This window comes from Eubalaena glacialis, chromosome 12 (assembly GCF_028564815.1).
Source record: "Eubalaena glacialis isolate mEubGla1 chromosome 12, mEubGla1.1.hap2.+ XY, whole genome shotgun sequence".
Taxonomy (NCBI): Eukaryota; Metazoa; Chordata; class Mammalia; order Artiodactyla; family Balaenidae; genus Eubalaena; species Eubalaena glacialis.
The window spans coordinates 12,185,714-12,209,725 of NC_083727.1; the positions used below are offsets into that span (position 1 = coordinate 12,185,714).

The following is a 24,012-nucleotide window of genomic DNA, read 5'->3' on the forward strand; positions in this document are numbered from 1 at the left end:
CATCGGCAGGCAGATTCTTTACCACTGCACCACCAGGGAAGTCCACAAGAGATTTATTATAATAACACAATTGTAAAATTTTAAAGATGGTCATGGGTATCCCAGGAGTAGAGGGCACAGGCTGAGAGAAACCGTAGGTATGATCATCACATACACATTTGACCCTTGAACAACCCAAGGGGTAGGGGCGCCAACCCCACGCTGTCAAAACTCCCTGTATAACTTTACAATTAGCCCTCCATCTGTGGTCCCACATCCACGGATTCAACCAACCGTGGAGAGTGCAGTACTGCAGTGCACATTGATTGAAAAAAAATCTGCATAGAAATGGACCTGCGCAGTTCAAACCCATGTTATTCAAGGGTCAACTGTATTTTCAGTCACTTAGCAGGAACACTAACATCTAGGTAACGTGTGGAGGACTGGTAAAGTGGCACTTGTTTCTATATGGTTAAGAGCGAAGCAAATATCAGTGTCTGTCAACTTCCAGAAGTATCAGGTACCATGTCTGGCTATCCAAGCTCCTGAGGTCTCAGGGACCTCAGCCCAGAGCGTCCAAGAGCACATCACCTCCCACCTGTGGGTTGACGCCTAAAAGTCCGCTCTCAGAGCGCCAGTCTTGTCTTCACTTCAGTCCGTCAAACTTTTTCAAAAAACAGTTTGCTACTTCCTATCTCCCCTCCCCCTCAGCCCTTTTTAAGATTCATTCTTAAAGGAGAAACAAAAAAGGGCTGCAGCACATACATACACATTTTAGAAAAACTCCCCAGGTGATTAAGAAGACCCTTCTCCCCAGACTGAAAACTTCTGCTTTAGCTAAATGTTTCTGCTTCAGAGATATTCTAGAGGTATCTAGCTAATTAGCCATCCATCCATCCATATCTATCCATCTAATCTATCTACCAACCTTTCTAGAGATATCGAGAGAGACAGAAAGAGAGAGACACACAGAGAGAGATCTCTAGAATGGATATACATGTGTGTATGCACACAGGTGCACACACATGCCTATGCCAGTGTGTAGAGACCCCTATATACTGAGGGATATTTATCCCTATATATATAGATGCATGTGTGTATTTAACTTCGACAGGTAAGACATATTTTGCCTTGTGGCTTAGTAGACCTATATGTGATGATGCATTTTATTTGTTAACTTGGACAGTGTTTGCGAATGAGATTAACATTTAAATTGGTGCACTGTCAATAAAACAAATGGCTCTCCATAATGTGGGTGGGCCGCACCCCATCAGTTGAAGGCCTGACTAAGAACAAAAAGACCAGCCGGAGCAAGAGGGAGTTCTCCAGCAGACTGCCTGCAAACTTCATCTGAACCAGGCTGAGTCTCCAGGCTGCCTGCCCACACTGAGATTTCGGACTTGCTGGCCTCCATAATCACATGCAGCCAATTCCTTATTACAAAATTCTTTCTGTATATAGACACATCCTATTGATTCTGTTTTCCTGAAGAACTTTCACTAATACTATATATGTATCTCCCTATCTATCTACCTACCTATCTATATCATATATATACATCCCTATATACAACCATATGTTTGTGTGTGTATATATGTATATTTATATATATATATATACACACAAATATATATTAAACTAAAAAGTTTCAAGAAACAATATCCTTGCTACATGCAATATATTTAGATACTTTTTTTTTTTTTTTTACTTTTCTTTCTTTTATTTACAAGATATATTATAAAATCCATGTTTGGTACCTTGTCAAGGATTATCCCAGGCCTTCTGATCAAATGTAAACTACAACACTTAACATTTAAAGGAGAAATTTTAATAGTGCATCCTCCATAAATTCACAGTAAGCACATATTATGTTGAAGGCATAGAAATAATCCAGAAAGCACATGATGTATTTCTGAAGCTAAATCCTACAGTTAGCGGGGAGGTAATTACATTCCTAAAATATATTTAGATACTTTCTATTCAATACTATGCTATGTCATTCCAACTCATGTGTGTCTTAATATGAGTCTTAGTCAAATAAAAAATGTCAGAAAGTTATTGGAATTTTTTAAAAAGTCTATCACTAGAATTAAAAACAAAACTAACCACTAAACTGATGTCACTACCTGTGACTTGTTTGAAAAACACTGTTTTATTCAAAAGGCTGAGCACTTCTACAGTGTCTGCTCCTGGATTTCCCACTTAATCAACGGCAGAGATTGTTCCATTCTTATGGATATTTAGTTTCTTTCTATTTAGATCTTTTCTTCTAAGGAGAATGAGCCAAGGAAGAAGAGTGAAAATAAAGGTTTCAAGAAACCCAGAACAGAGACTCACTGAGTACCAAAGTCTAGTTAAAATTAATTCACAGTCTCCCTTAAAGTTGGTTTTAGGGTTTCCATAAAGTGGTTGACAAAAGGAATGAAGAGCAATAGGCAGACATCTCTGGACAGTTGTGACGTCTGAGATCTTTCATTCTTTTCATTAAAACATTGGTACTGCTGTTCTCCTTCTTATCTATTTTCCAGTAAAGATGCTGAAATCCAAGTTTAGGCATGACCATCAGACTTACAAGAACACTTTCAATTCAATTATACACACCTGCTGAATCCAAAGGCAGTAAGGCACATCCCTGTTACCCACGTCGTCCCCCTACCCTCCACCCATTTCCTTTCTTACTAGAATTTCCCCATTTCTCACCTGAAATGAGCTGTAAAACTTTTATATTACCATGAAAGTCTCAGACTCACTTCCTGCCTATTTATATAGCCTAAACACTGTTTCCTATATAAAAAAAAAGCACAACCTTACAGTTAAGTCTCTTGGTTAGACTTGTTCAACTCTTGAAGTAATAGTCTACAGTTTCAAGAGTATGCAGAATCAAAGGAAAAATGACAAATGCCAGGAGCCTTAGAAATCATCTCTTCCATTGGATTTATCACTGTTTTAGGGTCTTCAGAGAGACCCCAGGATGTCTTCCATCTCCACTCCAGGAGAACAAGACAAAAAGATACACAAGAGGGACTTCCCTGGTGGTGCAGTGGTAAAGAACTGCCTGCCAATGCAGGGGACACGGGTTCGAGCCCTGGTCCAGGAAGATCCCACATGCCGCGGAGCAACTAAGCTCGTGCGCCACAACTACTGGAGCCCACGCGCTCTAGTGCCTGCGTGCCACAACTACTGAGCCTGCATGCTGCGTGCCTAGAGCCCGTGCTCCACAACAAGAGAAGACACCACAAAGAGAAGCCTGCACACTGCAACGAAGAGTAGCCCCGGCTCGCCGCAACCAGAGAAAGCCCGCGCGCAGCAATGAAGACCCAACGAAGCCAAAAATAAATAAATAAATAAATAAATTTATTTTTTAAAAAAAAGATACACAAGAGACACAAATCCTTTTATCCTCTACCTCTGCTGTCGTTAACATAATTCCAGTTTCTCTCTTTTGTATTTTGGAGTTTCACACAATATGTAGTTTGGAACAAAAGATTCCTGTGATTTCAAACATTTGAAAACCACTAGTACTGTACCATTTCACAGATAGGAAAACAGAGCCCCTGAGAAGCGGACTCGTATACACGGAGCTACATCTCCATTCACTGAACCTCCAGGGCAGCAGTTCTACAAGTGTGGTCCAGGATCAACAAAAGCATCATCCCCTGGAAACTTCTCAGAAATGAAAATTCTCAGGCTGATCCCAGACCTACTGAACCAGAACCTGTGAGAGGGGTGCCCAGCAATTTGTGTTTTAACAAGCCCTCCAGGTGAATTTGATGCCCTAAAGTTTGAGAACCTCTGTTCTGGAGCAATCCCAACGTTTTCCATTATTCTCTTCCTCTTCTTATTCTAGTTAGTCCCACATCTCTACTGCAGTACACATTCAGCAACTGTCCCAGAAATACTGAACTTAACTGGAAAGTCACCCATTGAAAAAGTCAAGATATCATGAGAAGGTATTTAGTCACTGCTAGTGCAGTCGATATATTTCTTTCTTTTCTCACCATAAGAAGACTCACGTCCAAAGAGTCAAAGTTTCAATGTTTTCTAGAAAATCCTAAAAATGCCACCAGAAAACCACTAGAACTAATAAATGAATTTGGTAAGGTTGCAGGATACAAAATTAATGCACAGAAATCTCTGGCATTCCTATACACTAACAATGAAAGATCAGAAAGAGAAATTAAGGAAACAATCTCATTTACCGACACAACAAAAAGAATAAAATACCTAGGAATAAACCTACCTAAGGAGGCAAAAGACCTGTACTCAGAAAACTATAAAACACTGATGAAAGAAATCAAAGATAAGGGCTTCCCTGGTGGCGCAGTGGTTAAGAATCCGCCTGCCAATGCAGGGGACACGGGTTCGAGCCCTGGTCCGGGAAGACCCCACATGCCACGAGCAACTAAGCCTGTGTGCCACAACTACTGAGCCTGTGCTCTAGAGTCCGTGCGCCACAACTACTGAAGCCCGCATGCCTAGACCCCATGCTGTGCAACAAGAGAACCCACCGCAATGAGAAGCCCACGCACCGCAACGAAGAGTAGCCCCCACTCACCACAACCAGAGAAAGGCCACGTGCAGCAACAAAGACCCAATGCAGCAAAAAATAAATAAATTAAATAAATAAATTTAAAAAAAAAGAAATCAAAGATAATATAAACAGATGGAGAGATATACCATGCTCCTGGATCGGAAGAATCAATACTGTGAAAATGACTATACTACCCAAAGCAATCTACAGGTTCAATGCAATCCCTATCAAATTACCAATGGCATTTTTCACAGAACTAGAACAAGAAATTTTACAATTTGTACAGAAACACAAAAGACCCCGAATAGCCAAAGCAATCTTAAGAAAGAAAAACAGAGCTGGAGGAATCAGGCTCCCTGACTTCAGGCTATACTACAAAGCTACAGTAATCAAGATAGTATTGTACTGGCACAAAAACAGAAATATAGATCAATGGAACAGGATAGAAAGCCCAGAGATAAACCCATGCACATATGGTCACCTTATCTTTGACAAAGGAGGCAAGAATATACAATGGAGAAAAGACAGCCTCTTCAATAAGTGGTGCTGGGAAAACTGGACAGCTACATGTAAAAGAATGAAATTAGAACACACCCTAACACCATACACAAAAATAAACTCAAAATGGATTAAAGACCTAAATGTAAGGCCAGACACTATCAAACTCTTAGAGGAAAACATAGGCAGAACACTCTATGACATAAATCACAGCAAGATCCTTTTTGACCCACCTCCTAGAGTAAGGGAAATAAAAACAAAACTAAACAAATGGGACCTAATGAAACTTAAAAGCATTTGCACGGCAAGGGAAACCATAAACAAGACGAAAAGACAACCCTCAGTATGGGAGAAAATATTTGCAAACGAAGCAACTGACAAAGGATTAATCTCCAAAATATACAAGCAGCTCATGCAGCTCAATATCACACACACAAAAAAACAACCCAATCCAAAAATGGGCAGAAGACCTAAATAGACATTTCTCCAAAGAAGACATACAGATAGCCAACAAATACATGAAAAGATGCTCAACATCATTAATTATTAGAGAAATGCAAATCAAAACCACAATGAGGTATCACCTCACACCAGTCAGAATGGCCATCATCAAAAAATCTAGAAACAATAAATGCTGGAGAGGGTGTGGAGAAAAGGGAACCCTCCTGCACTGTTGGTGGGAATGTAAATTGATACAGCCACTATGGAGAACGGTACGGAGGATCCTTGCAAAAACTAAAAATAGAACTACCATATGACACAGTAATACCATTACTGGGCATATACCCTGAGAAGACCATAATTCAAAAAGAGACATGTACCACAATGTTCACTGCAGCACTATTTACAATAGCCAGGACATGAAAGCAACCTAAATGTCTATCAGCAGATGAATGGATAAAGAAGATGTGGCACATATATACAATGCAATATTACTCAGCCATAAAAAGGAACAAAACTGAGTTATTTGTAGTGAGGTGGATGGACCTAGAGTCTGTCATACAGAGTGAAGTAAGTCAGAAAGAGAAAAACAAATACTGTATGCTAACGCATATATATGGCATTTAAAAAAGTGGTACTGATGAACCTAGCGGCAGGGCAGGAATAAAGACGCAGACATAGAGAATGGACTTGAGGGCGTGGGGTGGGGGGAAGGGGAAGCTGGGATGAAGTGATAGAGTAGCATTGACTCTATTACCAAATGTAAAATGGATGGCTAGTGGGAAGCTGCTGCACAGAACAGCGAGATCAGCTCGGTGCTTTGTGACGACCTAGAGGGATGGGATAGGGAGGATGGGAGGGAGGCTCAAGAGGGAGGGGATATGGGGATATATACACATATAGCTGATTCACTTTGTTGTACAGTAGAAACTAACACAACATTGTTAAGCGTTTATACTCCAATAAAGATGTGAAAAAAAGTTTCCATGTTTTCAAAGAATAATTCAAGAGAGCAGAATTTACTAGTATTTTAGAGGTTAAACCTCAAAAGGGCTGAGCAATGCTAAGAAACTTGTTTCCAGAAAACCAGGATCGTGGTACCCTGGACAGTCAGTGACCAATACCCACTGAAAAGAGGACCAAAGACACAAAGTGATGAAACACGGGAGGATTATTAAACTATGAGACAGCTCTTTCCAGGAAAACCTGGTTCGGATACCTCAGAATAAGTAAGAACATGACTACTGTTGGCCCCAGCCTTTGATAATTGATATCGCTGCACCTCGAACTCTGTGTGGTTCGCGGCAGAGGTCAGCCATCTACACAGGTGAACTTGCTGACCTTCTGCAAAATAACCATGGAAGAGGCACCATGCAGGCTAGCTATCAGTTATAAGCCACACCTCAATTTCATGCGATTTTAACAATTTTTGAGAATGCCAAATGAGAAATTACGTGAAGCTTCAACATCAAAAACTAGGAGGCATTACTGTTAGAATCGACCTATTTGAACCTGTTATTTACTTTTCCTTTATGAAGTAAAATCTTTTCAACTAGTCTTTATTAAGCACTCACGAGATGAACCTTCATCTTGAAAAGTAAGGATACACTAAAGTGGAGAGGCTTGCAGAATGCGGGCAGGGCAAGGTGTACATGAGGAAGAAGCAGCCTTTTAGCTAATTTCCTGAATTGAGTAATATGAGTAGTGTGACTGGCTAACAAAGAACATAAACATTGCCACAGGCTTTGCTCATTTACTTGGGATAACGGAATACCTTGCAATAATAATGCTTTGATAGGTAGAGCTTTCTTCATCTCTTAGCAGCATCTCCCTACACCCACCCCACCCAAGCTCCTACCTGTTTGCACGTACTTGCAGAAACCCACACACTAATCCAGCGAAGACACAGACTTGAGAACCAGACTTCAGACCACAATTTAAGCATGATTTCTATTTGACTAAACAGTAAGTTTTCTTTTCTTGGATGCTGTCATTGCAAGGCTGCAGGTACCTGCCCTTATAATCGAGGGTGCATTTGGAAGCATGGCCCACTGTCTTCCAATAGAAAGTCAATCGTAGGCCCCAAACTACCATCTTTGTAGACACATGACTGACTTCTTCCATTGTTTGGATATAATCAAGCCCAAAATGTATTTTGAATTTCATGGACATCTGTTTTATAATTATTTTGTTTATAATACAAGTTGATACACTTTAAAGATGTCAGTTTTTTTGTTTTAAAACAATTATTATCAAAAACATCACAGTTATTTATAACAGAAAGGCAGGACAAAGCTATGCTTCCTCTTACACAAAATAAAGGCGTGAACTAGATTGCTTCTAAGATTCCTTCCAGCTCAAATAATGTATACAGTACTCTCAAATCTCCCACTCACACCTAATTAGGAAAAGGTCTATTTATCTTTGTACAGATGACACAATCTGTTGTAACCCACATAATAAGCTCCAGTTGTAGGCCATTCTCTCCATGTAAAGTTGTACATTCCTTTGGGCAGGCTCTAAAGTACACAAGCTAAGAAGTTGTTATTGCCTTTGCTAATTCCAAAATTTCATAGGTTTAGTTTCCTTTCCCATAGAAAATCTAAAACATTTCATGGTTTTTTGATGCAGTCCTCCTAACAAGTCCTCCTAATTTTTAAGCACAGAGAAAAAGTCTAGAGTAAAGAATTCTGGGATGGGCTTCCCTGGTGGCGCAGTGGTTGAGAATCTGCCTGCCAATGCAGGGGACACGGGTTCGAGCCCTGGTCTGGGAAGATCCCACATGCCGCGGAGCAGCTAGGCCCGTGAGCCACAATTACTGAGCCTGCGCGTCTGGAGTCTGTGCTCCGCAACAAGAGAGGCCGCGATAATGAGAGGCCTGCGCACCGCGATGAAGAGTGGCCCCCACTCGCCGCAACTAGAGAAAGCCCTCGCACAGAAACGAAGACCCAACACAGCCATAAATAAATAAATAAATAAATAATTTTTTAAAAAAATGAATTCTGGGATGTAGGCCTTGCTCTGCTTACCATTAACTTCTTCCAATGGGGAATTGAAGCAGGTCATTTAACTTTCCCAAAACATCAAGCTTCTCTTCTGAAAAATGGGTTGAATTAGATGATTTCTAAAGGTTATTCTGTTCTAGAATGCTTACTGTTATATAACTATTAAAGGAATACAGCACAGTTTGTGATTTGGGACCACAACATTTTGAATATGCATATGACTATAAACCCTCATGTCTGTATCACCACTATTTACAATTTTTTTTAAAGTTTGTCATCTCTTCTACTGCACACAAATATAAATGTACTTTTACACTTTGAAATTATTCAAGAATTTTTAATGCACTCTACAAATGTTTAAAGGTTCTCCTTTAGACAACAGGACAATTATATGAGGTGTTATTTAATGTTGACAACAAAATGTGGATGTGCCCATCCATTTTCAGAACTACCCATTGACTGATTTGCTGAAAATTCCAAATGCTGGTTGCCAACTCTGTATATACCATTCAAGTTTTAGTGAATTTTCTAACTAATGAGATTTATCAAGCCATCAAAATTTAGCTTCTGTGACAGATAGGTTTTCAGAAAATGCCATACTACAATGACATTCTCCTCTCAACACACACCAAGACCCCAGCAATGTCAACCACGCTTCTGGACTCAATTTCCTCACACATTTACACTAATGACTGAGGTGGAACTTATTACAGTTGAATTTAGTGACATCTCTAAATTTCTAAAGACAAGTCATTTTAAAACTCCAATTACATGGAAAACTGAAATACAACTAAGCAAAACACTGCCTGTTAGTATTTCTTAGGAAATGACTTACCAAAGAGATAGAAATGCTTCCTCATTCATAGTCATTACAAAATAGATGTTTCTATGTAGATTGAAATTTTCCCTACTGCTTTTCACTATTAATGTGCTTATAATTAATATACTTAACAATTTTTTTCTTTAGGGACCTGATGTTTCTTTTTAAAACCAGTGCCTGTCAAACCACAAATCATGGATCAGTCTGAAATGAGGAAAACTGCACTGCATTTCTCTGTGGCTAACCTCCAAATCTCTTGCCCATCCCCGGCAAAAATTAACATGGTTACGTTCTCACAGTCCTACAGGAGCCGTTTCAGATGGGGATCCTGCGGCAGAAAGACGTGGGAAAGAAGATCTGGGTTCGGCTCTGCACGCTTCCTCTCCAAGCTGAGTGTCCTAAGAGGGCAAGTCTCACCTGAAGGGCAGAGTTTTTCAATGTACAATCAAAGAGCCACCAGCCACACCTGGTGTGCCTGAATAACTGCACCCTAGACCTCCAGAATCATCTCAGGGTGACGTTCAGAAACCTGCATTTTAACAGGCTCCCAAAGTGATATTTATACAAATTCAAGGTTAAGAACTCCCATCACTGGCTTCATTCTCTCCATCTATAAGTGAAGGTAACAAGACTTGACCATTATCTCTAAATTCTCTTCTGGATCCTCTTCACAGTCTGTCATATTAAGACTCAGCAGTGCCATCATTTTACCAACATTCTCATACAGCTTTACCTTGGACCCAGCGTGGCCACTTTCTTCTATATAGTCTACATGGCTACTTTGTTCTACATATATTCTATGTGGCCACTGTTTATATCTATTCTATGTAGCTACTTTGCTCTACATATATTCTATTACACGGCTACTTTGTTTATATATATTCTATGTGGCTACTTTGTTCAACATATATTCTACATAGCTACTTTGTTCTATATTCTACATGGCTACTCTGTTTACCTATAGTCTACATGGCTATTTTGTTCTACATCTATTCTACATGGCTACTCTGTTTATATATATTCTACATGGCTACTTTGTGCTACATATATTCTATGCCTGCCCTGCTCTCGCTTCACCACCTCCAATACAGCACTGATCTTCCTTCAGTTTCTTCCCCAGGCATTCTTCTATTTCAACACTGAATTCCCCTCCACCCAGTTCCAGAGGCCTTGCAATCCATATTGTCCACAGCCCACAAGATCACAGATAGTTACCTCCTAGCAATGTCTAATTACACATTCTGGATTTACCAAGACCCTACACGTTCACCAGCACTGCCCTCCTTACTAGTGTTGGGCAATGGTTATCTGTCATCTAGTAAGGCTCAAATGCCAGTGAGCTAATAGCATATTGTAAATACACTACTTTTAAATTTTTATAAATTTTTCTTCTGCTTTCTTATACCCTATTGCTGCACAGAATCATTGAGTTTTGTAACTGAAAGGATCCCTAAAAGTCATTTAGTCCAATATGACTCCCCTGACCACCAAAGTTCAAATCAAGAAACGGAAACCCAGAGAGAATGTCATGTTTTGTTCAAGATCACAGCTATTTTTGGCAAAACTACCCAAAATGCAGAGCTCTTAAATCTACCCAAAACCCAGAACTCCAACTTTGTTTTGTTTTGTTTTGTTTTGTTTCTTTCCAAAACAGTATCCTGACTACTTGGATTATTACCTCTGACTGGACAAACACCAAGAACAATTCAATCAAACACATACAAACATCTTTCAAATAGTTAACTCCTTGTTGCCTATCAGAATGGAAAAACGTGAAGGCACTGATAAAAGTCATATGTGTCCCCAAACACCACAAACAGCAAACCTTACGGAATGATCACTTTTATGTAGTTAATAAGGAATCCAACTGGGGGCAGGGGGAGGAAGCAGACACATATACAACCATTGTGTGGGCAATGCAGCCATTCAGAAGATGAACCCCAAGAATGGTGAGGACAGAGCGTTACATTTCAAGAAAAAATGAGGGGTTAGGAGAAGATCAGGGAGAGCTTCAGAAGGATGACATTTAAGATGAGCCTAGCAGACTGAGGAAACCAGTGCTCTCCAGTTATAATAAAAAAATTCTGATTTTTTTAAAAGTGACCTGCTAGCAGGGGTTGGTGTATACATAATGAATGGATCCAGTCCATGGTATTTCTCATTTTCTTTTACATCTTATGTAAAATGAAGTTATTTGCCCACATGATACGCAGTGCACTTCCCAATGAGAAGTTCAACAGACAGTTGTGAAGGGAGAGTTATTACAGACGACTATGGTTTCATAGAATGATTAGGATCTTCCAGAGGGAAAGTTCAAAATGGACCCGTTCAATGGGTAAATATTTTGGTTTCTGATTTGGCTAACATTCATCAAGGCTTCATGTTTTCATACGGTAGGTACTGATCCCACAAGTTTCAAATGCCACCAGCACACAGGATAACTTAATTCATTTCAGTGTATTCCGGATGTGTTCTTCCTTGGTTTCTGTTCATATGTATAAATGCTCTCTTATGAAAGTATGATAAAATCCATTTTAAACCAGCCTCATGGTTATCCAGAGTGGTAAGGGTAAATGTGACTGTTATTCTATCAACCAAGCCCTGGCATGAGGCCTGAAGAGGAAGGTTAATGAGAAGAATTTGATGCCTCAGCTGCCAGAAGACATTGGGACTCATTAGAGAATAATTTTATTTTCTCCCTGAAGAATCTAAGGCCCTCAAATGCTTAGCCAAGTTGCCAAATGAGTAAAAGGTGTATTCCAGACCAGAGTCTAGATTAATACACAGTATAATGATATTGCTACTACTCCACACTTCAGATGGAGAGACCTTTATTTTTTAGCACTTTATTATTGATAAAGAGTCAAATATTTGGCAAAGGGTCACTCAACTTCATAATCACGAAACAATTTCAAACACGTAGAAATTTAAAAACAATTTCAATGAGCACTTCCTGCATTCTATCGACCACCATTTAAGAACAGCCACTAAGGCACCATGCTGGCCCTGGAAGAGGTACAAAAAGAAAATAAGCAAAGCACTCCCTGTGTGATGGAGAAATTGCCCACAACTAAATATCCCACGATGAATGCCACAACTGATACAAACCACATAGGACAAAGTGCCTGGAAGCACAAGAAAGAGTGCTTCACACTCAGAGGAAAGGCTTCGCTGACTCTCAATAAAAAATGATGAACAGTTGACCAAACAGGGAAGAACCATCAAAGGGAAGGACAGAGAGAACAGGGCAAAGCAATGGAAAAGGAATGGAGTATGGCCTCTACTTTGCCAGCCCAACTCCCAGCGCCATCCTGCTCACCATCCTTATTTTACATAATTTGATACAGCCAGCTCCGATCTACAGGGAGGGAAGAACTAACACTTCCTGAACTCTCATCCTGGCCGGTAGGGTTCTAAGCACGTTATGTTAATTAGTTCATTAATTTCTCAATTCTCCAAATAATCTTCTATGAGGAAAGCACTGCTGCCACCCTCCTTTTAGATGTAAATCCTGAGGCACAGAACACTCTTTACAAGACAAAAAGCTATTTTGAATTTTTAAAATAATAACAGGGACTTCCCTGGTGGCGCAGTGGTTAGGAATCCACCTGCCAATGCAGGGGACACGGGTCGAGCCCTGGTCCAGGAAGATCCCACATGCCACGGAGCAACTAAGCCCGCGAGCCGCAACTACTGAGAGCCCGCGTGCCACAACTACTGAAGCCCGCGCACCTAGAGCCCGTGCTCCTCAACAAGAGAAGCCACCGCAAGGAGAAGCCTGCCCCCGCTCGACGCAACCAGAGAAAGCCCGCGTGCAGCAACGAACACCCAATGTAGCCAAAAATAAATAATAAAATTTTTTTAAAATGATAACAAAATACTGCACAAAACTTCATCACTATATTTTAAAGGCACTTTAAAGGATTTGGGGAATCCTTAACTCTTACCAGTTTGAGAAGATTTCCAAGCTTATTTTCTATATGCCGTTTCCCAAACTACTGATGACAAAATTCTAGTTTTCCATCCGATTCCCAATGCAAAGGAATCACTTAGTAATGGGAACTCTTAAAGAACCATGTCCAAGAGACACATTCAGAAATCTAACCGTGAATTTAAAAGAAACCTTGTAATCCAACACCACGAAAACACAATGAAAGCTGCAGTCCAGAGTCTGTTACTCAATCTGCAAACCTCCTAAATGGAAACGAAGCAGACCCATTTCCAGTTGGACAGAATGCCTGGAGAGCAGTGCGCTGGATCCCAGGCCAGACGGACTCCAAGATAGGAAATACATTACACGCTCCTGGCAGGGAAACTTCTTGAGCACCAGCCTATGTCTCCTGACCTCAGTCTGTGGGAGGGCTTCGGATCGGGCACTTTTTGTTCTTTCTTAGAATTCTGAACTAACTCATAAAAGCTTTCAAATTCTACGTTGTTCTTTTATTAAAATCCTCGATTCATTTACGATTAGAGACATGCTAACAGTTGAGACAGAATGGGAGAGAGGAAGGAACACGCAGTCAGACAGAGCTGGGTGAATCTCAGCTGTGCAACTTCCTAACTGTGTGAACTTGGGTGAGGGGCCCCCGCAGGTCCCCAGCCTTCTCCTTCTGCATTGCTGAGGTCTGTGAACATCCTTAACTGGATCCACTGCCCCTCGCCCACCACACTCTTCCTCGCCAAGTCCATCCCACCTCCTTCAGATCTCAGGACTCCGTCCCCTTGTGTTTTCCCACTGCCCAGTCCAGCTGCCTTTGACCATCCGCACGATTACAACTGACCATCTTTCTGCCGGTCTTGTTTTCTTAAATCCACTCACCACACTCTAAAGAGTGACTGATCGAAAATGCAAATCGTTCCTCTGCCTAAAGCCAAAGTGACTTGCTTTTATGTCACTTGTCTTTCTTCTCCACTTGAAGAAAGTCCTCCTACTCAAGTCCAGAGACTCAAGATACTTAATACACTTTAGGGGTCACCAAATACCTGTTCCATGTGGAGGGACAGTTGTTTAGGCTTCGGTTTCCTCCTCATTCCACGAGAGCCTTGCCGCTCTACTCAGAGGAATAAATGGGGTGATGCATACAGAAAGCCAGCACAGTGCCTGGGGGGCACTTCCCACCACACTGTCTAACTCTTGTTACCCTTCAGTGTTCTAAAGTTTGCAAAGTGCTTTCACACGTGAGCTCATTCGATCCTTCTAACAACTCTGCGACTCAGGAGGTTACAGGAAGAAATTCAGGCTGGTGATGTTCAAGGCTTGCAGAATCAAGGCTAGTCTGTGGACAAACCGACTGATTCCATATCCTGAGTTTTTCTACCGATGCCTCTCTGTCAGGAGTTCTGGCTTCTTTTACAGAAAACATTTTTTTTTTTTTTTTAATAAATTTATTTATTTTATTTTTGTCTGCGTTGGGTCTTCATTGCAGTGAGTGGGCTTCTCATTGTGGTGGCTTCTCTTGTTGCAGAGCACGGTCTCTAGGCATGTGGGCTTCAGTAGTTGTGTCATGCGGGCTCAATAGTTGTGGCTCGCAGGCTCAGTAGTTGTGGCTCGCGGGCTCTAGAGCACAGGCTCAGTAATTGCGGCACACGGGCTCAGTTGCTCCGCGGCATGTGGGATCTTCCCAGACCAGGGATCGAACCCATGTCCCCTGCATTGGCAGGCGGATTCTCAACCACTGCGCCACCAGGGAAGCACAGAAAACATTTCTTACCCATCTCTTCCATCAAGTTTATCTAACACTTTTATTGCATTTAAGGAATACAAACACATAGGCCAAATTCCACTATAATGGACTCCAAGGACTTTGGTTTGTGCTATATCAAATAATTACTTTAAATAAGTAAGCTTTCAACTGGCTCGTTCGTTCATTCCTTCATTCAGCAAATATTTCTCACCTGCCTACTTCACACAAGGCATTGTGTTTGGTGCTGGGAATCTTCCCTTTCCCTGAGATATAATTAGTCTATACCTTCAAGATTTCCCAACTGAAGCCAACAATGGAACATACAGAAGCTTGAATACATAAAAGCACTTGAATAAATAAAGCAATGAACTAAGAGCCAGGGAATCTGAGTGCTCATCTTGGCTGAGCTCCTACCTAAGCTCTGTGACCTTGGACAGGTCCCTGGTACTACCTTTCCTTACCTATAAAATGGGAAAATTGGTCCATATTATCTTTAAAGTTATTCTATGCTATGAATTCTAGAGAGTCCAGGATTCCATACAATTGTCAAGTTCTTTTGACGTTTAATGGTATACGATTTTATACCACCATTTTATAAATTTTGGTGAGATGATCCACACATAGACTTTAGCTTGACAAATATCTCTAGATTGCCCACAAATTGTTAGAAGTTTGAAACTATATACAAGTTTGGAGCATTTTTAAGAACCTTACAGCCAACTGAGCTTGCAAACTGCCTCCACATAAAAACTGCATTTTCTGTAATGTGTAAACTGCAATCTTAAATGCCGATCTCATTTGAAGAATCTAAATAAACTAGATTCAACGCCTTCTTTTCTGACATTCTTTTTTTAATTCTGTGATATGTCACTTTAGGATGACTGGTGCTTGTGTACAAAATGGCACATCAACCAATGTAGTAACACATGTTCATGTGAGCAAAGCTCTTTATGGCCTTACTTTTAAGAGTCGTATACCCTTATCTCTCGCATCAAATCATGATTAGATGTATAAACCTTAGAGCCTTGAAAGGCAGTCAGCTGAGGAGGCCCACCACGTGCTGGCACACATCTCGGATGCCCACCTGTGAACTTACATCCCCAGATTCTTCCCTGTAATCAGGAGAAGACACCTCTTACGTCTGGCTGTTCAAAAATCACTTGAACAGCCAGACATAAAAGCAAACCAAAGCACAGTCCTATATCCTGACTTAGGCGAGGAATCTGCCCCTAAACTCCGGCTTCTTTCTAGACGTCTGTAGAGACGGTGCTTTCTTTTCTCTCATTCAAGGAATCTTAACTGAGCTCCTGCTCCGTCAGTCTCTGTGATGGGTGCTGAGTTGGGTAAATTAGAAAAGGCGGCCCCTTCCAGCGGAGAGGAGGGCACCAGGGGCTTGGTGAGTGGAGTGTAAGTTGGATTTCAGCCTCCACTTGCCCACTGGACCGGATAACCCTGTGCAGTGAACAACTCACAATTTTACAAGGCGGCATGGCCAGGGGTGTTTAAAAAAAAAAAAATCACGTTCTAGTAGAGACGATGACTACTAGAGAAGAGCGAGCTTAACTGCCGAGTGATAATGAGGAAGGAGAGCTTGCTAGAGAACGTATCTGACTGACACGTGAAGGACGTGTGGGTAATCAACAGATGGGCAAGTGGAGCTAGAACAGTATAAACAGAATGATGCTCATTCATTCCAGACAGTGGTCTGGAAATGACAACTTGGAAGGAGTCTGATGAGGCTGGCTGTGTGTGTGTGTGTGTGTGTGTGTGCATGTGTGTAAGGGGGAGGGGGGAGGCGAGACCTGGGCAGAGTCAGGAGAGGAGGCTGGAAAGGCAGGCAGGGGCCAGATGATGAAGCATTTTATACGGCAAATTAAGGTGTCGAAACCGGATTCGGAGATCATTAGGGGCTCGTTTTGCCGCTGTAAATAATAAACTCTTCTTCGATTATACCTTGCCCTGTTTTTTCACATTTACCAATCACAAGGTAATTAGGGGCTCTGATTCCCTAAAGCAACAAGTCTTACCCTGTAAGCTGAGCAGGTAAAATCCAATGGAAAAGAAGTTTGCTTTCAGCACAGCACCAATCTTGATACTACAGTTTTAGAACATAAAAACCTTAAAGAATGCCAGAAAAGGTTTTAAGTGTGTACGTACACCAGTTCTATAGGTTATGCTCAAATGATAAGACCAGAAATTGACACTTTTTATTGAGCTTAGGCCTGAAATATTTGTAGCATATGGTCTGCACCTGTAAGAAACTTGGAAGACTTTAAAAACTTGTATTAGAGACCCTCCAGCTTAAATCGACTGGAGAGGGATTGGAGATTACCAGGTGCCGTCCGTTAAAATAATTATGTCAGCGGCATTTGAGGGACGGGAGGTAGAACGGGTGAATACGCATGAGAAGAGAACCCCAAGACCTTGGCCACATAGTGAATAAAGGTCTTATCGCGACGCAAGGCTGCCTAGATTACAGCTGTCACCAGGCGGTCTCTCACAGGGTCCCCGCAGAGGCGACGCGAAGGGAATTATCGTCAGGACTAAGCAGCCTCCCCTCCCCCCAATTAAGTAAAGTTACCCTATTTTGCTATTTTAAAAAGTATGAAGACGCATGGAAGCTCATCATGTTAAGTTTCACCGTTCCTTAAAGAGAAACGACGCCGTGCAATCGTACCCCCCGCTCCCCGGTACCTTTACGCCGGCTGCCGGCCGTCAATTGTTGTAAGAATGGCCTCTTTTCTTTCTAAACTGTTTTTGGTAAATATGATCCGTTTGCGACACGACGTGTCGGCTTTCCCAGAAACTTGGCACCTGGGCCCCTCGGAGCAGAGCCGGGCGGGGGCAGCGGCGGGACTCCTGCCCTTCCCGCCCGGTGGCCCCGGGCTTGGGGGACCCCTGGGCTCGGCGACTTGAGCCGCGGGCGCAGGATCCGCTCCCCCAGGACCTTCCAGGGCGCTGGGCCACCGCACCCACGAGACCGGGCTCGGGGCGCGGAAGCCCGAACGCGGGGGTCGGGCGGGCCCAGGGGCACCGCGAGGGCCGGTGATCTGGAAAGCGTTTCCTCCGCCCGGCCAGGCTGCGCGGGGGTCCGGGACGCGCCAGGGAGCTGCCACCCGGCGCCGGGTTGTGCCGGCTCGGCGACCGCAGCCGCAACCCTCGGCTCACCGCCCGGGGCAGGCGCCGGAGGGCGCGGCGAACAAAGCCGAGGAGGTGGGCCGCCCGCCCCGAGCCGGGGTCCGGCCTCGGCCCCCGCCTCCCCCCTTACCTGGGTGGAGCGCCCGGCACCCGCCCGGGCCCCGGCCGGCGACACGGCCGTTCCCGCGGGGTCCCGGGGGCACGCGGGGCGGCGCCGGCCGACTTGGAGAAGTTGCCAGGGTCACTGCGTCCCCCGCGGGCGCTGAGCCTCCGGCCGCCGCCGCTACCCCTCGCCTCGCGCGCAGCGCCTGTGGCGGCGAGAGCGGCCGCACCTTCCTCCCCGGCCGCTGGGCCCGCCTCCTCCCCGCCCCCGCCGCCCAGCCCAGCCCAGCCCAGCCCACCCCGCCATCCCCCATCCTCCCATCCCCCCACCAGAAGTCCCCCCCGCCCCCCCGGCCCTGCGCCGGCCCGCGCCCATCCCCCGCGGCGCCCACCGCGCCAGGCCCCCGACCCCGCAGCCGGCTCCCGGGGCGGCCCGCGCTCCCGCCCGCGTCCCCCGCCGTAGCCTCCTGCGCTTTCTTTCTAGGACTTCCCAACTAACCAACACCGAGAACTCCACGAGCTTCGAGTAAGCGCCTACCATGAGCTCGGCGCTCTGCCTGCCATCGTGGATGCGGTGCGTAAGGTCCAGTTCCTTCCCCAAAGAGCTGAGAGTGGGAAGACGCTTACTCGGGTACCACTAAGGACAGAAGCAGGCTGAATCTGAAGCCTCGTGCAGGCAGGAGAGACTGCTCGCCTCCTAACCTTCCTGAGAAGAGAGAGATGGAGGAGCCGGAGGGTCCAGGAGAGTTCGAACTTCCCAGGTGGAAGCTGCAGGGTTTATTGGAGAAACCTGGGGAATCCAGAGGGCCCGGATGATGGGGAGGGGGAGGGTGCTCGGGAGAAGCGGGAATGAAGGCTGTGTTCCCACCATCGCGGTCCCTGCCTTTACAAAGGCTCTCCTGTAGAGAGGAGCGGGAAGGGGGAAGAGTTCGTGTGCTAGTGTGGGTCCCGCAAGGAGCAGGCGCCAAGACAGGACTAGATACGGAAGAATTTTCTTAGGGGAAATGGCTGTAGGATTAAACGCCAGGGGATTCCAGAGGGCCGGGCTTCGCGCGAGTCTGATCCCAGTGAAGGAGAGAGGGAAGCAACACCCCAGCCTCCCTGCAGCCTCAGGAAGATCATGCGTGAGTCCTACACCCAAAGTTACCCATCACAGGGGGCCCAATTCTCCTTGGTACCCACCTGCCTGAGCATCCGTGTCTCTACCAGTCCTTAGCTGGGAGCAGCCAGACGGGAAGTGTGGCCTTGGACACAAACCCAGAGGTGAATTTCAGAGCACAACAGCCAGGGCCCTTCCTCAGTTAAACTCCCAGAAAGCTGGAGATGGTTGGAGATCTTCCAGGAAGATTCCCACAGCTGGCGATTCCGCAGTCTACAAGACACATGGAATCAACTTTCCCACACACACCTACAATTTTTAAATGAAGCCTCAAGGGTTTGCTGTGTTCAGACAGACCTGGCTCTCCACTTTCTACTGCCACAGGCTCTGTCCACGCTGACCCCTCTCCACTACATAGGCTCTCCCTGGTCCTGTCTCCACTCGGCACACGTGGCGATGCCTCGGGGAATGCCTCCCACTCCACTCACTCTCCAGTTCCCAATTCAAGCATCACCTCCTCTAAGGAGCTTTTTCCCCTTAGCAAAGAGCTACCACCCTAGGATCTTCTTTATATGTTTTTCACCCTTGCTTCTTGTATCATGTTTTTTCATGCTGTTTCACAATGTTATTTTTTTGTTTTTGTTTTTTCTGATTATACAAGTAACATGTTCATTGCACAAACTTGGGACATATAATCCAAATGTCTCCAATTCCCCCAGTCTTCAAGGGACACCTTCCCTTGATAGATAAATAATCAGAGTCTGAGCCCCATCCCATGTGTATCAGTCTGGATCCAATCAGAAGAGAGAAACCACACAGCAATTAAGCAGTAAAAGTTTAATAGAAAGAATTATTAACTATGACAGGATTTGGAGCAATGAGGGATTGACTGGTTAAAAGTAAAGAGAATGCAAAAGAAAACAGGAACAGCAGATAAAAAGATTTTTAAAGCAGCCACTACCCCTGGGGCCGAGATAGAGCACCCAAGGATAAGCCTTCCCCTACCCCAGGCTGAGACCCAGACCTTGTTGGGGAGAGCACGGCTATGGTTCACTAAGTGCCAGGGAAGTCACTGTGGCATCACGCCAGTGGAACTTGCTGGAAATCTACCCTCTAGGGTGTGGGGAAAGTTGTACAGAGGGAGATGTCTCATGGAAGCAGTTCGCTGCAAAACCACCCAGAAAGAGAGGTGCCAGAAGAAGCCGGTGGTCCCTGGGTGCTGCCCTGCACTGCAGGATCCTGGTGCTGGAGAAACCCCTCAAAATGCAGGAGCCAGCCAAGCAAGGCAGCTGGCAGGCAGGGTTCTGCCCTCCTGAAAGTTCTGCCCACACCCTGTACTGACAAAGCTAACAACGAGGCAGCTGGCAAGGGAAATTACATAAAAGGCCCAGATCCCTTTTTACAGAGACGGCAAAAAGGATGAATTTGGAGCTGACAGGCAATGAGTCAGTGACTGGGCAACCTCAGAAAGTCCAGGCGTTGTCCAGCTTCCCCTCCCCGAATATGCCTGCACGGTCCTGATGAATACGATTGTCTCTCCAAATCTTGCCCTGCTGGCCCTTCTTCCCTCCGCTGGCCTTTTCGTTCCTGATTCCTGCTCCCCTTGCTGCAAGTTGCCTCTTAGCATTTTCTCCTCCAGTTTTGCCCCAAGGGGGAGGCGTGGCCTCTTCCTTGCCTAGCTTCTCACAGCACGGCTGTGACCAAGTTGTGAGTTCACATCAGACTGAACAGACGTCCTGGGGAAACGGAAGGGAATTACAGAAGGGGAAAAGAAAAAAGCGAAAACCAAATAATGGTCCCAAAGAGGCGAAACCATCCAGAGGCTCTCTCTCCTTAGTCCAAGCCCCATACAGGGCGCCAGTGTGCACCCCCGACCGGAGTCCAGGCCGCAATGCCATCAGGGCCTAGCGAGGGAGAGAAAAAGTGTCTCCACACCCTCAGTCTTAGTGCCACTCCATTAAATAAAAATAACCTGCAGAGGTGAAGCTCTGTCTACAGTCAAGATGAACATTCTCATGATTAGGAAGTGAAATTAGCCCCCAATACCGAAACTCGTTCAGTTATTAATCCATTTACGGAGCCTTTCCTCAGCACCTGGCACTGTACCAGGCAGTTGGGATATAAGCTGTGTCATCGTTACAATCTGAGGGAGACAGATAGTAAACAAATCATTTTACAAATAGTTCTGTTTGTGTCTCTGCTAAAGATGCAGAGCATATAATGAGAGTTAACCTAGCTCTAAGGGATTAGAGGGGGCCCAGCTGAGCTCTGAAGGATGATTGAGTTGGATCGATCATTCCAAGTAAAGGGAATGGTGACTTTGAAGCTCTGAGGTGCGACAGAGCTGGGCCCATTGGAAAGGAAGGGAGTAAGGACAGAGCAGCCAGAGATGAGGCCAAAGAAGCAAAGAAGAGCCAGTCACGCATGCTTTTGTTGGCATGTTAAGAATTTTGGATCTTATCCTTTGAACAATAAGAACCTTCTGAAAGGTTTTAAGCACCAGTGTAGCTGGGGGGCGGGGGGCTGGAGAAGAGACTGGAGGGTATATTTGGGAAGGGTATGCAGAGAATATACAAGACTAGTGTTCAGAACAGAGTTTGAACTTGGAGATGAAGACAGAGAAATAACCAGCCCGGAGTAAACCGGTCTAACCCAGGGCCTGGCTGAGATGCCTGCGGGAAAGACTGGGAAAGAGACAGAACTCTCGAGAGATGGGGTCGGATCAGCAAAGAAAGCTGAGGGGGAAGAGCCAGGGGGCTGGGGGACCATCAGGAAGTTTTGCTGGGTCATCTTCATTATAAAGCAGGGTCGCTTCCCTGTAGAATAGCCGAAGGCCCAATTAAAGCAAACCTACTCTCAAAGATAAATCTCCACCCCTGGCAGAGACCAGAACGGCCTGTTTTTAAAAGAGGTGGCCCCAGTGTCATCACCGTCCACTCACTTCATAGCCACCAAAACTCTTTAGCTACAGTATCCTAGTATTTACTAAAAAGTTAAATATTAGCTGTAACCCCACTCCCTAGAAATAACCATTCTGTCATATTCTCTTGCAGACTCTTCATACTTAAATTACCCAAATCTAAATTCCTTGAAGTCAGGGATCAGCCCAATTCATCTTTTTATCCCCAGTAACTTCGTACATTTTCTGGCACCTAGATGGTAACTAGCAACGTTAGCAGAATTGAAATTCATTTCCACAATCTTTCCAGTACTGGGCAGTATTTCGTTGGACTTTCTGGTAGTAGGACACTTCAAAAAACAAGACATCCTTCCTCTGTACTATGTCAGAAAGAGTTTTCTTAAAACACCTTTCTAGTTTTTGGAAGTTTTCTGTTTGTTTTGGAAGTTGTGGGGGGTTTTGTTCTCTTTTCTCTTTCCCAAAACCTGAGGAAAGAGAATCTTCTTGCCAAGTAAACTCTCTGCCTCAGCCCGGGCCCTGCCAGAAATGACATTAGACACACACACACACACACACACACACACACACACACACACAGTGGAATACCAGTCAAGACTGCGTTTAATACCTATCTCCACGGAGCTCAAATTCACTTTTACAGCTTGTTTGGCGGCGAGAAGGAGGATCCCAGTGACGGTTACTTCCACCAAGTGCTTTTCTGTTACTTCATGCCCCAAACTAACAGGCTCGATGCAGCCTCGCTCCCAGTGCCCCAGGATCCAGTAAACAGACAAAGACCACACTGACTCCAGCCCAGCGTAGGCAGGCATCTCTGCCAGTGGGTCAGGCTAACTTTGGAGAAGTCAGAGGATAGCCTTTTCAAGGGAGGCTGCATCTCTCCTTTCTGAAGATCATTGGCGGAATACAAACGGTTCTTTTAGCGGCTGTTTCAGGAGCTTGCACGATCTACTTCACGGCACTTTTCAAACTCCTGAAAGAAAGAAGGCAGTGGGCCTGATTACAATTCCAAAAAGCTGCGTTTAACCCAACAGTCTGGATCCGCCCTGCACTGCCTGCAAACCATTTGCACACGTGTATGATGTACAGTGGGAGGCGAGGCGGTACACCTGCTCACAGGGGTGATGGATCTTTCTTTCTCTTGGATTCCTTTGACCCATTTTTCCTTTCTGCTGACAAGTTACTAGAGGCTAACTGATATATTCTTGAAAGAAAAATGAAAAACCAAATGTCGACTGATAGGATTACTACCCCATGATAAAAGGTCTATGTTTGTTTAGAAGATTGCTCAAGATTCCAGGTCTAAAAATCTCATTTAATCCCACAGAGACTCTCTCTTGGCCAGGGCTAATCCTGTCTCTACTCCATCCCTGATCTGGAAGGCATCTCCCCACATCTCCAAAGAGGAAACAGAGGTCCTCAGTGCTCCCTGGGAAGTATGCTACTCATATTTGTGAGTGAGCTTTAAGTGGATCAGCCCGTTACCAATGCACTGGTCTGGCTCCTGTGTAACCCATACGCAGACACCGTCCAACACCCAATGAAAGACTTTTAACCTTGGGCTTCACTCTCAAAAGGCATATCCTTGGGGGCTTCCTTGGTGGCGCAGTGGTTGAGAGTCTGCCTGCCAATGCAGGGGACACGGGTTTGAACCGTGGTCTGGGAAGATCCCACATGCCGCGGAGCGACTGGGCCTGTGAGCCACAACTACTGAGCCTGCGCGTCTGGAGCCTGTGCTCCGCAACAAGAGAGGCTGCGATAGTGAGAGGCCCGCGCACCGCGATGAAGAGTGGCCCCC

At 44.7% G+C, this 24,012-nt stretch overlaps 2 protein-coding genes across 7 annotated transcripts in view; both read right to left on the bottom strand.

Annotated features, from left to right (window-relative positions):
- Positions 1-18,355, bottom strand: part of TIAM2 (TIAM Rac1 associated GEF 2) — a 228,390-nt gene extending 210,035 nt beyond the window's left edge. For all 3 annotated transcript variants that reach the window (XM_061207503.1, XM_061207507.1, XM_061207502.1), the window contains exon 1: positions 18,227-18,355. The gene's annotated coding sequence lies outside the window, so the exon portion shown is untranslated. The remainder of the gene's footprint in view (positions 1-18,226) is intronic.
- A 4,268-nt stretch (positions 18,356-22,623) lies between these two features.
- Positions 22,624-24,012, bottom strand: part of SCAF8 (SR-related CTD associated factor 8) — a 197,408-nt gene continuing 196,019 nt past the window's right edge. For all 4 annotated transcript variants that reach the window (XM_061207514.1, XM_061207512.1, XM_061207513.1 and 1 more), the window contains one exon: positions 22,624-23,187. The gene's annotated coding sequence lies outside the window, so the exon portion shown is untranslated. The remainder of the gene's footprint in view (positions 23,188-24,012) is intronic.